The sequence below is a fragment of the Anabrus simplex genome, chromosome 6, assembly GCF_040414725.1.
Source record: "Anabrus simplex isolate iqAnaSimp1 chromosome 6, ASM4041472v1, whole genome shotgun sequence".
Taxonomy (NCBI): Eukaryota; Metazoa; Arthropoda; class Insecta; order Orthoptera; family Tettigoniidae; genus Anabrus; species Anabrus simplex.
In genome coordinates, this window is record NC_090270.1 from 58,400,766 (window position 1) to 58,415,318 (window position 14,553).

The 14,553-nt window shown below is 41.3% G+C and overlaps 1 long non-coding RNA gene across 1 annotated transcript in view; it reads right to left on the reverse strand.

The window, feature by feature from the left end:
- Window positions 1–227: 227 nt before the first annotated feature.
- Window positions 228–14,553, reverse strand: part of LOC137501266 (uncharacterized) — a 423,792-nt gene continuing 409,466 nt past the window's right edge. The window contains exon 3 of the long non-coding RNA XR_011018446.1: window positions 228–313. This is a non-coding gene — a long non-coding RNA (uncharacterized lncRNA). The remainder of the gene's footprint in view (window positions 314–14,553) is intronic.

The following is a 14,553-nucleotide window of genomic DNA, read 5'->3' on the forward strand; positions in this document are numbered from 1 at the left end:
AAATTTTAGGGATAGGTAGCAAATATTGCAGTACTACCAACATTAAATGTGTCAAAAAATAATTAGCGATAATACGGAGACCCATTTAATCATGCAAACTGACAAATCTGCAGTAGCTAAACTAAAAAACTCTGTACATTCATTCAGTATCATAGCCCTGAGGCACAGTTCTGATTATGTTTTTCTGAAAAGGTATTAAGTTACATAAATGAAATATATTGGCATGTTTTTGTTATCTGTCGGCGTACATTCGTACAGCATCTCTTTCTTGGAATCATGTCTTCTAAACCTGCTACCTCCAGTTTATTTGTTTCTGGAAAAGAAAGAAAATTACAACTACTAGAGCATCGATGTAGATAACATGTACCTTGTTAAAAAACGGCGCCTCATTTATACAAAAATGCTGAAAATACATCCAAAAATGTCCTTTTATCACTACAATGAGCACAATATGACCAAAGAAATAAAAATAGTCAAAATATGTATTTATATGCAACATAAAATATGCACTTATATGCAACATAAAATTGCTTTAAACGAGGTCAGGAACTCATCATTCACAGTTATTTTTAAGGTTTCGGATAAAATGACCTCAGGAAAGAAATATGACTTTTCCATAAGATCCGAACCTTACTCATAACTACATCATTTCACAGCTGTCCCTTCTTTATTCATACATATCGGAGCCTTGAATGTCTGCACAGCCCCACCTAGTTAATAAATAAGGACTAACTAACCTGGTAGAGGAGAAATCATTCTCCATTAACAAAAAGATGTCCCTATGGGCGAAAAGCTGCGCATACGCATACCACATAATTCTGGTTCTACTGCTGTGATTTTTGATCCATATACATGAAATCCTTAATTGGCAGAAAGCACATTAACACCAGATAATGGCACAGCCTACATACAGTGTGTTCATTCAGGTCCCATTTTGCAGATCAGTAATACCTCAATGGTCACCTGGCATTGCTAAGCATTCAACCACAGAGGAAAGAAGTTACGGGATGGGGGAAAGAGATCAAGCGAATTTTAAAAAGTCTTAAAGCTTCCCGCTTCAGTTGATACATTCTCAGTGAAACTCTTGAGAGGTTAAAAAAAACATATAATTTAAAAGTCCAACAAGAAACCCAAATTGAGAAGTTAGGAATATTGTTTCATTACGAGGAACAAGAAGAATAACTGAATTATTAACAGAGAGAAGAGAATTGTGAACAAGACGAGTAGACATGGCTGAGATGTAGTGTCACTCATTGGTAGTGACGGTGATTATTGTCTTAAAGTGAAACACTGATGATATACTGTAATTCTTCCCTCATAACTCTACTCCTGGACGAAAGGGGATGAATAAAGAATGAAGGTATAAGAAAAGCATGAAATTTGAAGTCTTGCTGGCTTTGTAAACCTAATAATGTCGGGGTCAGAATGTGAATAATGCCATTCGTTTAATTATTTATTTATTTATCTATATATTTACGCGCTACGGCTAAGGAAAACGCGTGGGTTCGAACCCCACCGTTGGCTGTCCTGTGAATGGTTTTCTGTCACTTGTCACTTCCAGTCAAATGCTGGGACAGTTCCACTTCATAGGCCCAGCCGATTTCTTCCAACTCCTTACTCATTTCCATTCACCATAATTTATTTCATCTTCATTAATTCTCAGCTGAGGTTGCTGTCAGGAAGGGCATCCGTCCGTAAAAATATGCCATATAAATTCATCTTACCTCATCCTCGATCCCGTATCAAGAAACCGGACTAAGGGGATATTATTATTATTATTATTATTATTATTATTATTATTATTATTATTATTATTATTATTATTATTATTATTATTATTATTATTATTATTATGTGCGTATGGACCCAATGGATCACGCAAAGCTCTAACGATTCTGTTTTCTGAGTTGCCAAACAGCTCTCATCCTTTCTCCGTGGATCCTTTTTCGTTCTTCTGTCCACTTTGCTCCAGTCTTCTTTTTCACTTCGTTCTCTGGTTGCACTTTCCATCCATTAATTTTTTTCCTATAAGGGTTTCTGTCCGCGGTGTCATTTGGGTTTATCTGGGCTTTTTCCAGATCCTTCTTCACTTCTAGTACCCATGGAATATTTTTTAGATGTTCTATGTAGGTGAGAATCTTGTGTGTCAGTCTACTTGCCGGCAATCTGTGGACGTGCCCATAGAATTTCAGACGTCTTTTGCGGATATCTGCTGCAATGTTGGAATGCTCTTCTGTCTCTTTGCGTGACCTCAGTCTATATCCATCTTCTGTTTTTCGGGGGCCGAGAATTTTCCTCAGGATTCTTCTTTCTTCTTTTAAAATGTTTTCTAGGTCACCTTTCCCGTTTAGTGTAAGGGTCTCGCTGGCATATAAGACTTCGGGCTTTATTACTGTATTATAGTATCTGATCTTTGCATGGCGGGACAAGCACTTTTTATTGTATATGTTGTGAACCCTACCGTAGGCTTTCCGAAATATTTGTAGGCGAATTTTCTGGGCAGCCTTCTCGCCTCCCGTTGGTTCAAGTATTTCTCCCAAGTACTTGAATTGTGGTACTCGGTTGATTTGCCCATGTGTCGTGTTCAAATTTTGGATGTCAAATTTTGAGCAGAAGAACTTGGTCTTTTCAAAGGAAATTTGTAGGCCAACCTTTCCAGCACATTCGCTAAGGGTTTCCATTTGTTTAACGGCTGTGAATACATCATCTGTAAGTATGCCCAGGTCATCTGCAAAAGCGAGGCATGATATCTCAATACCGTCTTTGGGTCGTCCTAGTCGTATGGGGCGCCAGTATCCCATGTCTTTCAATACCTTTTCCCACTCGCGGATGACTTTGTCTAGGACGAGGTTGAAAAGAAGCGAAGATAAGCCGTCACCTTGTCGGACGCCAGTTTTAATCGGGAATGGTTCAGAGATCTCCCCCATGAATTTAACTTTGGAGATAGTGTCAGTGAGTGTTGCCTTGATGAGGTTGAGGGTCTTGGAATCAAGCCCCAGTTCCTCAAGAACAACGAAGAGAGACTGTCGATCAACCGAGTCGTACGTTTTCCTGAAGTCAACAAAAATGCAGATGACCGGTTTGTTCCTCAATGCTTTGTATTTAAGTGTTGTCTTCAAGTTGAATATTTGTTCTGCACACGAGCGACCAGGGCGGAAGCCTGCTTGATATTCGCCAATACTTTGTTCAAGTTGTTCTTGCGTTCTCTTCAAAAGGCAAGCTGAAAGAATTTTGTAAGTCATTTGGAGAAGAGAAATGCCCCTGTAATTGTTTACGTCAGTCTTATCTCCCTTTTTGTCTAATGGGTGGATGCGGGCGCACTTCCAGTCCTGAGGTAATTCCTCCGATTGCCAGATATCTGTAATGATTTGAGTGAGCTCCTTGAGGGAGTTAGGTCCAAGATCTTTCAGAAGTTCCGCAATGATGCCATCTTCTCCGGAGGTCCTATTGTTTTTAAGTTTGAGGATGTGGCCGCGGATTTCTTCCTCTGTCGGTGGTGGAGATTCTGGGAAAGTGTGCCTTGGGGGTTCTTGAGGGAATCTTGTGAGGGGCTCTGGACAGTTGAGGAGATCAGCGAAGTAAAGTGCTAATTCTTGACAATTATCCTGATTACTGAGTGCAAGTTTTCCATCTGATCTTTTGAAAGCCAGGTTTTGAGGAGCGTACCCACGGACTTGTCCTCCGAATTCCCTGTAGAAATCTCGTACATTGTAGTTACGAAAGTTGTCTTCAATCGAGTCCAGTTGTTGCTTCAGGTGTTTTCTCTTGACCTGCCTGATGATTTTGGCTACTCGTTTTCAAGTTTCATTGAAATGTGTTTGGTTTTCTGGTGATTTCTTGCTGTTGTATTTCTGGAATGCTTCTTTTCGTTCCTTCAAGGCACGTTCACACTCAGAATTTCACCAAGGGTGTTTAGTATTCTTTTTCAGGGGAATTTGCTCTCGAGCTTTCTGGATGATTTTGTTGCGGAATTTCTCCCAGGTGCCTGCATGTTCCCTTTCCCACACTTCTTGCAGATTAGTATTTCCAATCTGTGTCGTATCAAACTTCGGTATTTGTGACCTCTTATGATGAATTTTCTTCGGGGTGAATTTTACCTTTATTCTCACTAGGTAGTGATCGGAATCGACGTTTGCTCCTCGGCGTACCTGAACATCGTGTACCTCTCTCTGCATGGGATGAGAGATGGCAATGTGATCGATTTGAAATTCACCGATCCCTGGAACGGGAGACCTCCAGGTCTTCTGTTTCCGTGGAGATTTTCTCAGAGAAGTTGACATGATTTTAAGATTGTTTTGTTGACACAGTTCAACGAGTCTCAACCCGTTTTTGTTAGTGAATTTGTGAGCAGGGAATTTGCCAACAGTTTTCTGGTGTTCTTTTTCTTTACCAATTTGTGCGTTAAAGTCGCCCAGCAAAATTTCTGTATCCTCTTTTGGAATCTTCGCCATGATTTTCTGAAGTTTAGCCCAGAATGCATCAGTTTTTTGCGGTTCTTTTTTATTGTCCGCGTTAGTGGGTGCATGTACATTCACTATTGTATATTTCTTGTTAGCACACTGGATTCGCATTGTCATGAGCCGGTTACTTATGGGAGTAACTTCTTTCATTGAGTCTACAATACTTTTATGTACCATGAAGAGCATTCCTAGTAAGGGAGTTCCCTTACCAACTCTCCGCTCCGTTTTACTCTTGAAGATACGGTAGTTTCCATAATCAGCTGTTTCCTCATCAGTGAATCTCGTTTCCTGCAGGGCAAGTATCTGAATTTTCTGTTGATCTAGTTCCGTTGCAACATTGTGCAATTTACCAGGTTGGATTAAGGTATTTACATTGAACATGCCAATGTATGTGACGGTTTTGAATGTTAGTTTGCCAGAGAACTCCGACTTTCTCTGTGTTCGTGATTGCCTGGGTTTCCCAGAATCCGAATACCCAGTAGCCGTCTCATGACGGGTGGATTGGTTACCACCTGGGGTAATGCTGATTTTACTCTCACGAATCATCATAGCTTGTAATCAAAGATTGATCCAGTGTTTCCACTGGGAAATTAGGACCAGGGATTGCTAGTTCCTGGAACATAACTATACAGCCGTACCTACTAGGTAAACAGACGCTGACCACTTCACCGCTCGATCCGAGTCAGACGCGAGGTGGATTTTATTTTTGGTTCTTCCGCCCTCTCAGCCATTGAGACACATGTCCTCTTCTGCCATCGAAGCCGTTGACCACAGTTCTAGTTTCCTCAGTTGATCCGCGAGTGCTTATTTGACTACGTCTTATTCACACTTGTCCTGTATATCTACAGGAGACTTCCCCTATTAGCCATTGGGACGCGCCGTGTCGGGGTTGAGGGCCCCATCCCAGTGTCTCACGCAGGGTTATGCTTAGTTCGTACTCAGTTCGGAACTAAACCCCCACGTGAGCTGACCAGGTAATAATGCATTATGCTGTCCATTACATATGCGTCACATTGCCAGGCTTAAAAATGGCTGACAATATAGTGGCCGGCAGTGTGGCCTTGGCAACGCTGATAGTCAAAGGAATATTGCATATCTTATTCGTGGTTTCTATGGAATTGATGACAAAGGAAACAAAATGAGTGCAGTTATATAAAAAATGTTCACTAGATATATGAAGTGACCTCTAGATCGTGTTATCTATGGAATAATTGTCGTATTTACCAAGATGGCGGACATTTACGGCATGAAATTCATATTAAATATTAACCAAAAACCCTGTTATATAACAAGAAAATCACAAGATAACACTTACTCACTTGTAACACCACAAGTAGAACCACTATTATTCCTCGGAAGCCATAAAAGAAGTACAGTTCTTCTGTATAAGCCGACAAATGACGCAGCACCATTAGGCTACACATGATCTTACCCACTGGGCACGGATTTATTTATTTATTTATTTATTTATTTATTTATTTATTTATTTATTTATTTATTTATTTATTTATTTATTTATTTAATTTATTTATTTATGCATGCATGCATGCATGCCTTTACAAGTGGTGAAGTTTGGGCTTTCGGCCCGCTCTGACACTTAGCCACATTCTTGAATACAGGTTAGATTAGCTAAATACGGACGAGCAACTTGTCCATGCGGTAGCCAGTGGGTTCGAATCCTACCGTTGGCAGCCTTGTAGATAGTTTGCTATAGTTTTCCATTTTCTAACGAGATAAACCCACCTTGTTTCGTCGAAAACTTCCAATGTGATAGTGCGGCGATAAACTACTAGGAATCTTTCTTCTTCTGAATGTATTTACCCCCCAGGATTGGTTTTCCCATCGGACTCAGCGAGGGATCCCACCTCTACCGCCTCAAGGGCAGTGTCCTGGAGCGTGAGACTTCGGATCGGGGGATACAACAGGGAAGGAGAACCAGTACCTCGCCCAAGCGCCTTCACCTCCTATGCTGAACAGGGGGGTTGTGTGGGGATGGGGACATTGGAAGGGATAGACAAAGAAGAGGAAAGGAAACTTTTTTTTGCTATTGGCTTTACGTCACACCAACACAGATAGGTCTTATGGCGACGATGGGACAGGAAAGGGCTAGGAGTGGGAAGGAAGCGGCCGTAGCCTTAATTAAGGTACAGCCCCAGCATTTGCCTGGTGTGAAAATGGGAAACCATGGAAAACCATCTTCAGCGCTGCCGACAGTGGAGTTCGAACCCACTATCTCCCGAATACTGGATACTGGCCGCACTTAAGCGACTGCAGCTATCGAGCTCGATGTGGGGGAAGGAAGCGGCCGTGTCCTTAAGTACTATCCCAGCATTTACCTGGAGAAGAAATGGGAAACTACGGAAAACCACTTCGAGGATGGCTGAGATGGGAATCGAACCCCCCTCTACTCAGCTGACCTCCCGAGGCTGAGTGAACCCCGTCCCAGCCCTTGTACCACTTTTTATATTTCGTGGAAGAGTCAGGAATCAAACCCGGGCCTCTGGGGTTGGCAGCTAATCATACTAACCACTACAACACAGAGGTGGACCTCTACTAGGAATAAATAAATAAATAAATAAATAAATAAATAAATAAATAAATAAATAAATAAATAAATAAGGCAATTGTGATAGTGGAGAAGAGGCTTTCATATTCAGTCTGTAGTTTAAAAGCGGGAAATATGGTAACTTATCGGCTAAACATGACTCGGTTCGTAACTGGTGATACTGACGATAGTAGAAACAAGTAATTTATCACATAACATGCACCATTCGTAGCAGACTGATGGTCTACAGTGACGCAGTGCATCGGGTAACAGTTATATAATTAGTGGAAAAAAAGGAGTACAATGTAATTCGTTCCCACATTCACACATGCATTCAAACAAGCTACGTACTGTACCGGTAAAAGAGCCCGACTCACAGATTATATTTTAAAGTAAGCAAGTATATAGTTCTCAGGGCAAAAACTGGGTGACTAGTAGCTAGGGCTCGGTACAGGAGGTAGGGTCCTATCTACAAAAAAACTTTGACTTTGACTGAACACGAGTTTATTCATATAAGACATGAAATTGCACATCACCTCCAGGTAGATATAAGTTGTCTTCCACATAGTCCTATAATATGGCTCGGATTCTCCAGTTCACCAAGCCGGGCAGGTTGGATCACGTTCCAGAAGATTCCAGGGACTCCGTACAGAAGCGGCTGGACTGTCTGGGTTGGTAGAAGGTAGAGGTGCCTCGAACTTTCGAGGCCCAGGTTGAACCCCGATGATCCTGGTGATGTTGCAGATAATCATTTACTACCTCAGTCCAATGTGACTGAGAGGGTTGATGTCTCCAAGGTCACTCGCAGTACTGATAAATCTGAGTTCATAAAAACCTTGGGTGATTAACCTATTAGCGAAGTCACTGGTTGTTATTCAACAAGACTTTCAAAATTTAACACTCGTAAAAATGATATGTCTCTGTATACGAGGAAAATAATTTCAGAGTTCACCACTAGCAAAAGTCTTCGTCGCTGAATAAATACTGGCAAAAAAAAAAAAAAACACAAATCCCTTCTCATGAAACTATGACCAAATTTCAAGTTCACCACTGGCGAAGGTACAAGTCTTTGAATGAACACGGACGAAAAACATAAGTCCATCCACATGAAAATCTGAATAGATTTAAAGTTCATCACTGACGAAATTTATAAAATTTTGAATTAACACTGGCGAATGTACAAGTCTTTGAGTGAACATGTACGAAAAACACAAGTCCCTCCACATGAATAAATTTATAGTCTATCACTGGCAAGGTATCCAAGTCTCTGAATAAACAAAGGTGGGATCCTAAATTTATGTTTTAAAGACGTTGAATGAAGTTAGAGTTCATCACCGGCAAAGTTTATAAGTCTTTGAACCAGTACCGGCAAAATCACAAATTTATGTTTACGAGAACTTTAAGCACATTCAGTGATCATCACTATCAAAGTTTGTAAATCACTGTTTATTAGAGGAATGAGTCTCTTAACACTCGCAAGTATTGCAGGTTCAATTTATGAAGAATTCGTTCTTTAACATACGTAAATAATACAAGTCCAATTATGAGTTTAACACACGTAAATAATACAAGTCTATTTCATGAATAATTGGAAAAGTTCCAGTCTCGAACACCAGTAAATATTGTAAGTTCAATTATGAAGACTTAGAAAATGTTCTTTAACACTCGAAATATTGCAAGTCCACTTGAGAATACTTGGAAAATTCGTTCTCCCACACTCGGAAAAAATACAAGTTCACTTTATGAATACTCAGAAAATTACAGAGTTCCTCGTCGGGACTGTCACTACACGACGATAGTAGCAGCGAGAGTGTCCACGCTGAGTACTCAGCTGTAACTGAGTGAACAGGCTACAGTGGGCCCTCCTTTTATTCGATCCGGGACGTCTACGTCACAATACGGCTTGACTGAATATCTCCTTAATCCCTCGATGGATTTACTTGAAACTCGAGCATTGCGACGTTCAGGTGATCCCAAACAAGATGACATATCGCTCAAGCCGCTAGCAAAATTATTACGGGAGGTACAAAATTTTCCCCGTCGAACAATCCAGAAGATGTGACGTGGAGTCCAGAATATACGAGTCCAGGCTGCGAACACGTGGTGTGACGGGCGGGTGGTCTAACTAGCCCCTGTAGCTACGTCACAGCTCACAGCTGTCCTTCACTCGCTTGCTTGCCCCGCTGACGGTAAACAAACCAGGCGTGCTCAGAACATTACGCGTGGTAATTAAATGTAATTTATACTCAAAAAATACTCACGTACGGGTCATAACCGGTACATATCCCTCCCTCTCAGGGAAAAGAAAATACGATGAGGATTTTCTTTAGTTAACCTTATTCAAAGTATTTTTTGAGATTGGAAGCATTGTAGATGCCTTCAAGGTTGCCATCTAACCTTGTGATCTCATAAGCACCGTTGTCCAAAGATCTAGAAATCCTGAAAGGTCCAATGTACAAGGGGCAAAATTTCGCATAGATCCTCAATTCCGGACGAGACATCGCAGGTTTGCGAATTAACACCTTGTCTCCCACTTGCAAGGGTGGTCTGAATTTTCGATTCCTATTTCTCCGCTGTCTGATATCTGCTGCGTTTCTCAATTTTCCCAGGGCCTTAGCGATTCTTGCTTCTTGACCGATGGCTGCATCAGGCGGAGCAGGAAGAATAGCATCCCAAGGGCGATGAGGAATATGCCCATGATGCACCAACATCGGAATATCTCCGGTAGATTCGTGGACAGTGGAATTGACTATTTTCTGCATCACTGGAAGTACTTCAATCCATCTCCAGTGTTCCTGCTGGGAGTAGACCCGACAGAATCTGGCAATTTCTCTCATCAATCGCTCAGCAGGGTTGGCTTCGGGATGACGAATGGAATTCATTATATGATGAATCTCCAATTCTTCTATCGCCGCCTGGAATTCTGCAGACATGAACTGGCTTCCATGATCTGTTAGTAGAAACGTAGGTTTCCCCATCTCAGGGAAGTCATTCCTGCGGAGTCTCCTTAAAATATTTCCAGTGTTTGCCTTCTGGATAGGTAACAACATGGTGAATTTTGAAAAGATATAAACAATAACTAAGACGTGCTTGTTACCCCTGGTCGCCTTTGGAAGTGGGCCGTACAGATCAAGCGCCATCACCTCCCGTGGATTCTCCGGAATGATAGGCCTCGGATATTCCCTCATAAGGTAACTGTTTGGTTTAATCCGTTGGCAAAAGTCACAGGTTTTTATGGTCTTTCTTATATCATTACGGAGGTATTCCCAGATGAACCTTTCCTTAATTACACTAGCCACTTTGTCTACTCCAGCATGTCCTGTGATGAAGTGGCAATGCCAGATGATGGCTTCCCGAAGTTTAGCCGGGGCATAAATCCTTTTAGCAGTCTTGGTTGTATTAATGTACTTGTAGAGTAGGTTGTTGTCCCAAGAAAAAGATTGGGCTGCCTGCTCGATCCGTGCATAGTCTGGATCATGTTGTGGAATCGATCCTTCATAGAAGCGAATTATTTCTCTGAGCCTGTGATCTCTCCGTTGGGCTTGGGCTAGATATCGAAGTTTTCTCAGAAATTCTTCGTCATCACTATTAGTGACTGAAATTGGACAAGCTACGGCCGCATCGGAAGGATTCCTACTGAGAGCGTCGGCTAATACGTTGTTCTTTCCAGATCGATGCACAATAGAGACACTGAATTGTTGGATGAATAATGCCCATCTGGTGACTCGTTCATTCGTAAGGTCGGAAGACAGAATGAAGGTAAGTGCCTTGTGGTCCGTGTAAATGGTGACTGGAAACCCAAAGACAACCTTTTTCCAATACAAAAGCGAATATACAATCGCTAGGGCTTCTAGCTCCGTAATGGTGTATGACTTTTCATGTATCCTAAGCTTCCGACTCACAAATGAAATGAACAACTTGACATCGGGCCTATTAGGGTCGACTTGGTAAAGAACGGCTCCAATTCCTATCTTACTGGCGTCACATTCAATATGGAAAAACCACCCGTAATTAGGATAGCAGAGCTGCACATTATTTTTGAGCATTCTTTTAGTAGCAATAAAGGATTGCTCACATTCAGTAGTCCACTTCCAGCGATTGTTTTTCTTCAGTAATTCCTGGAGAGGCGCTACAGTTTCTGTGTACTGAGGGCAATGTTGCGAAAAGAATTGGCAAAGTCCCAGGAATTGCCGAACTTGCTTAATCCTGCAAGGCCTAGGAAAATCCGCAATGCATTGAATTTTGGCAGGATTTGGGCGGATGCCCTCCCCGCTAATGACATGCCCAAGAAAAAGAACTTCCGTCTTGAAAAATTGACTTTTCTTCAAATTAATTTTAAAGTTCTTTTCTCTCAATTCCTTAAGTACAGTGAGTACGTCTTCCAAATGCTGTTCCCATGTATCAGATGCTATCAAGATATCGTCGACATAAATAGTGGCGATGGCCTTTACTTTATCAGATAACTGGCTTTCCAACACTCTTATTAAAACGGCTCCCGAGTTCTTAATGCCAAAGGGCAGCCGGTTGAAGACATAGGTAATATTGTCGAAGATAAATCCAGTGAAGAGCCGGCTATGTTCATCCAGTACGATATGGAAGTACGATGATGTCATGCCCATACCTGAAAAATATTTCTTTCCATAAAATCGCTTAATGACATCTTTAAGCGGAGGAGGGTGGTCATATTCAAGGACCAGTCGGTCATTCAAGGCACGAGCGTCCAAACACAAACGTAGATTACCACCAGGTTTCCTTACTATGGTAAGTGGATTAATATAGGGCGTAACGCATTTTGAGATAATTCCCTCAGCCTCCATCTGACGAATCAGTGTCCTGGTTTCATCCACGTACTTCTCGGGCACTGGATATGGTTTGCGTTTATAAGGCGAAGCATCCTTGACGTTGAAGTGGTGCTTAAAATTTTTAATTTCTCCGGGCTTCTCATCAAAGACGTCCGGATAAGCTTGATAGATTTCTTCCTCCGCCGCTGCTATGTCAGGGTGGTAATCTGGGGCTTCAGTTACAATGGAGATGTAGGTGAGAAAATCGGGCCCTTTGTCATTTAAAATTTCATCAATGGGTCCTTCTTCATCGGGATCTCCTTCTTCTTCTGACACGGGTCCCTCTTCTTCCTCGGGATCACCCTCTTCTTTCAGTACCTGGTCGACTGGGGCGGCATCGCCAATCACACCATCGGCTTGTGTACAGGGTAAATCAATCCCTTGAAGCCTAAAATCTTCACCATCCACCAGCTGCAACTCTACAGATCCAATCCTACATAGATGAATGGTGTTGGCAGAGTAGTCAATTGTAGCCTTATATTTAGACAAAAAGTCTGAACCCAAAATAAGGTTGAATTTCATAGGCGAAACTATCAGAAAGACATGTTCACACACTTCCTCATTAATGGTGAACTCAAGGAATACTTGCTGTTTGCATTTGATGTTCCGGTCAGGAATAATACCCTTGATCTTCACTTGTGCAACTGGCAAAATCAGAAGATCACATTTATCCTTAATCAATGTTATCAGTTTGTCAGAAATTAGGGACACTTGCGCTCCCGAGTCCACTAATGATGATACTTGGAATCCCCAATGGTAATACTAATTATGGGTAAACTTCGTTGAACATGTTGACGAATAGGTAACTCGTCCTCAAACACTAAGTCATCATCGATGTGCCAATAATTTATTATGTCTACGTGAAATGACCCGACCTCCTCATTTTCAGGCAATCTTATTTTTGAAAAAATTAAGTTTTTTCTGGTAACAGCACCTGTGGATTCTGGATTTTGACCAAAGGTGTTGTTTCTCCTATGATATTCTTGATATTCCAGAGAAGTCGCTCCGGGTTGTTGACCCTCTTGTTTCATCTGATGGAGGTAGTCCTGTGTGTCCTTCCATCGTTTGTGCAAGTCCGAATTATTTGAGTCTCTACTCTCTTGTTTCTTTTCTTGTTTTAACCAAGTAGGTTTGGTATGGTATGGCATCTGGCCACGGTATGGGCGTTTCCTAAACCCTCTATACCGCATAGGTAACGATTGAGTATCCCTTTCTTCCTTTCTATCCGTTCGTTCTGGACTTTGTTGTGGTTGTTCAGAAGCACTAACCTGAACTGGATGAGCCGCTATGTCCTTACTCTTGCTCGGTTTAAAAGTATCCTGTGCATGAGCAGTATCAAGACGTCGTAATACAGCATCGAATTGATCCAAGTTCTGAATGTTCGCAGCTACTAAGTTCTCTTGAACGTGAGAAGGGTATTGTAATGTAATAACCTGAATAAGTTCCTTCTCAGGCAGAGGAGGATCTAAATACTGCATCTTCTTCAACTGAGATAATAAAAAATCTGCATATCGAGAAGTATTGATGGAGGTGTTATACCTTCTCGAATACAGTTGAAGTTTGATAAGGTGTTGAGTTTCTGCGTTCCAAAAACGGTCAATTAAAGCCTTCTCAAAATCAGAATATGCCTTGAAATTAAATTTGAATACGGAATACCAAGAAAGAGTTTTGCCTTCAAGTAATCGGGCAACTGTTCTTAGCTTTCTATCCTCGCTAATCTTATGTTCTTGAAAATATTCCGCTACATTAATCAGAAATTCTTTAGCAGTATAATCTTCTTAACTGGAGAATTTAGGAGGTTTTTCCTCTTGGATTTTAACGATAGTCGTCTGGTATGACGTTCCTCCGACTCCTTCTATCGAACTAGAAATAGGTCCGGAAGTATCTCGAGATTCAAGATTAACGACCTTAGTGGCTAGTTGTTCGAGATTATTTTTAACATCTCCCAACTCTAGTTGGACTATTCCTTCGACTTGTTTGACATCGTTCTTCAATTCAGTTTTAAGTTCACCAACATCTGCAAATACGACTAATTTGAGTGGTCGTATTATCGGCTTGCTGAGTGAACTTTTTGTCAAACTCGCCCTGCTTAGCTTTTAATAAAGTGACTTCATTTCCAACTCTGGACATGTCATTCTTAACCGTGTCCCGAAGAGTATCTTGGACAGAAACAATTTTAGCCTGCATTTGCGAAAGCTGACCATGTGACTCTTGAAATTCGGCCTTGAATTCCTCAATATCCTATGAAAGCTGTTGAACGGAAGGAAAAACCTTCTTCAAATCTTCCTTAACAACTTCTAAGACTTGATCTTTAATAGTTTTTCTCATCTCCTCGATGTTACGAGTAAGCTGAGAAATAATTTCCGTAAATCGGTCATCAATTTTCTTATTGGACTCAGAGAATCTTTCTTCTATCCCAACACTTGCTTGGTCGATACGTGATTCTAATTTCGTGTTCATTTCAGTAAATTGGGATTGAACCACGTCATGTAAACGCTTATCTAACCTAGCATCAGCTTCCGCTAACCGCCTACCTAGGTTGGTATTTGATTCTGCTAAATTATTTAACTTAGCATTTGATTCAATCATTCGCTTATTCAAGTTAGCAAGGGTAGCTTTAGCTTCGGCATTAGATTCAACATTTGCTCGAGCTAAGTTATTCAAACGTTGATCTACATTGGCAAGATTAGCATTACTTTGAACATTA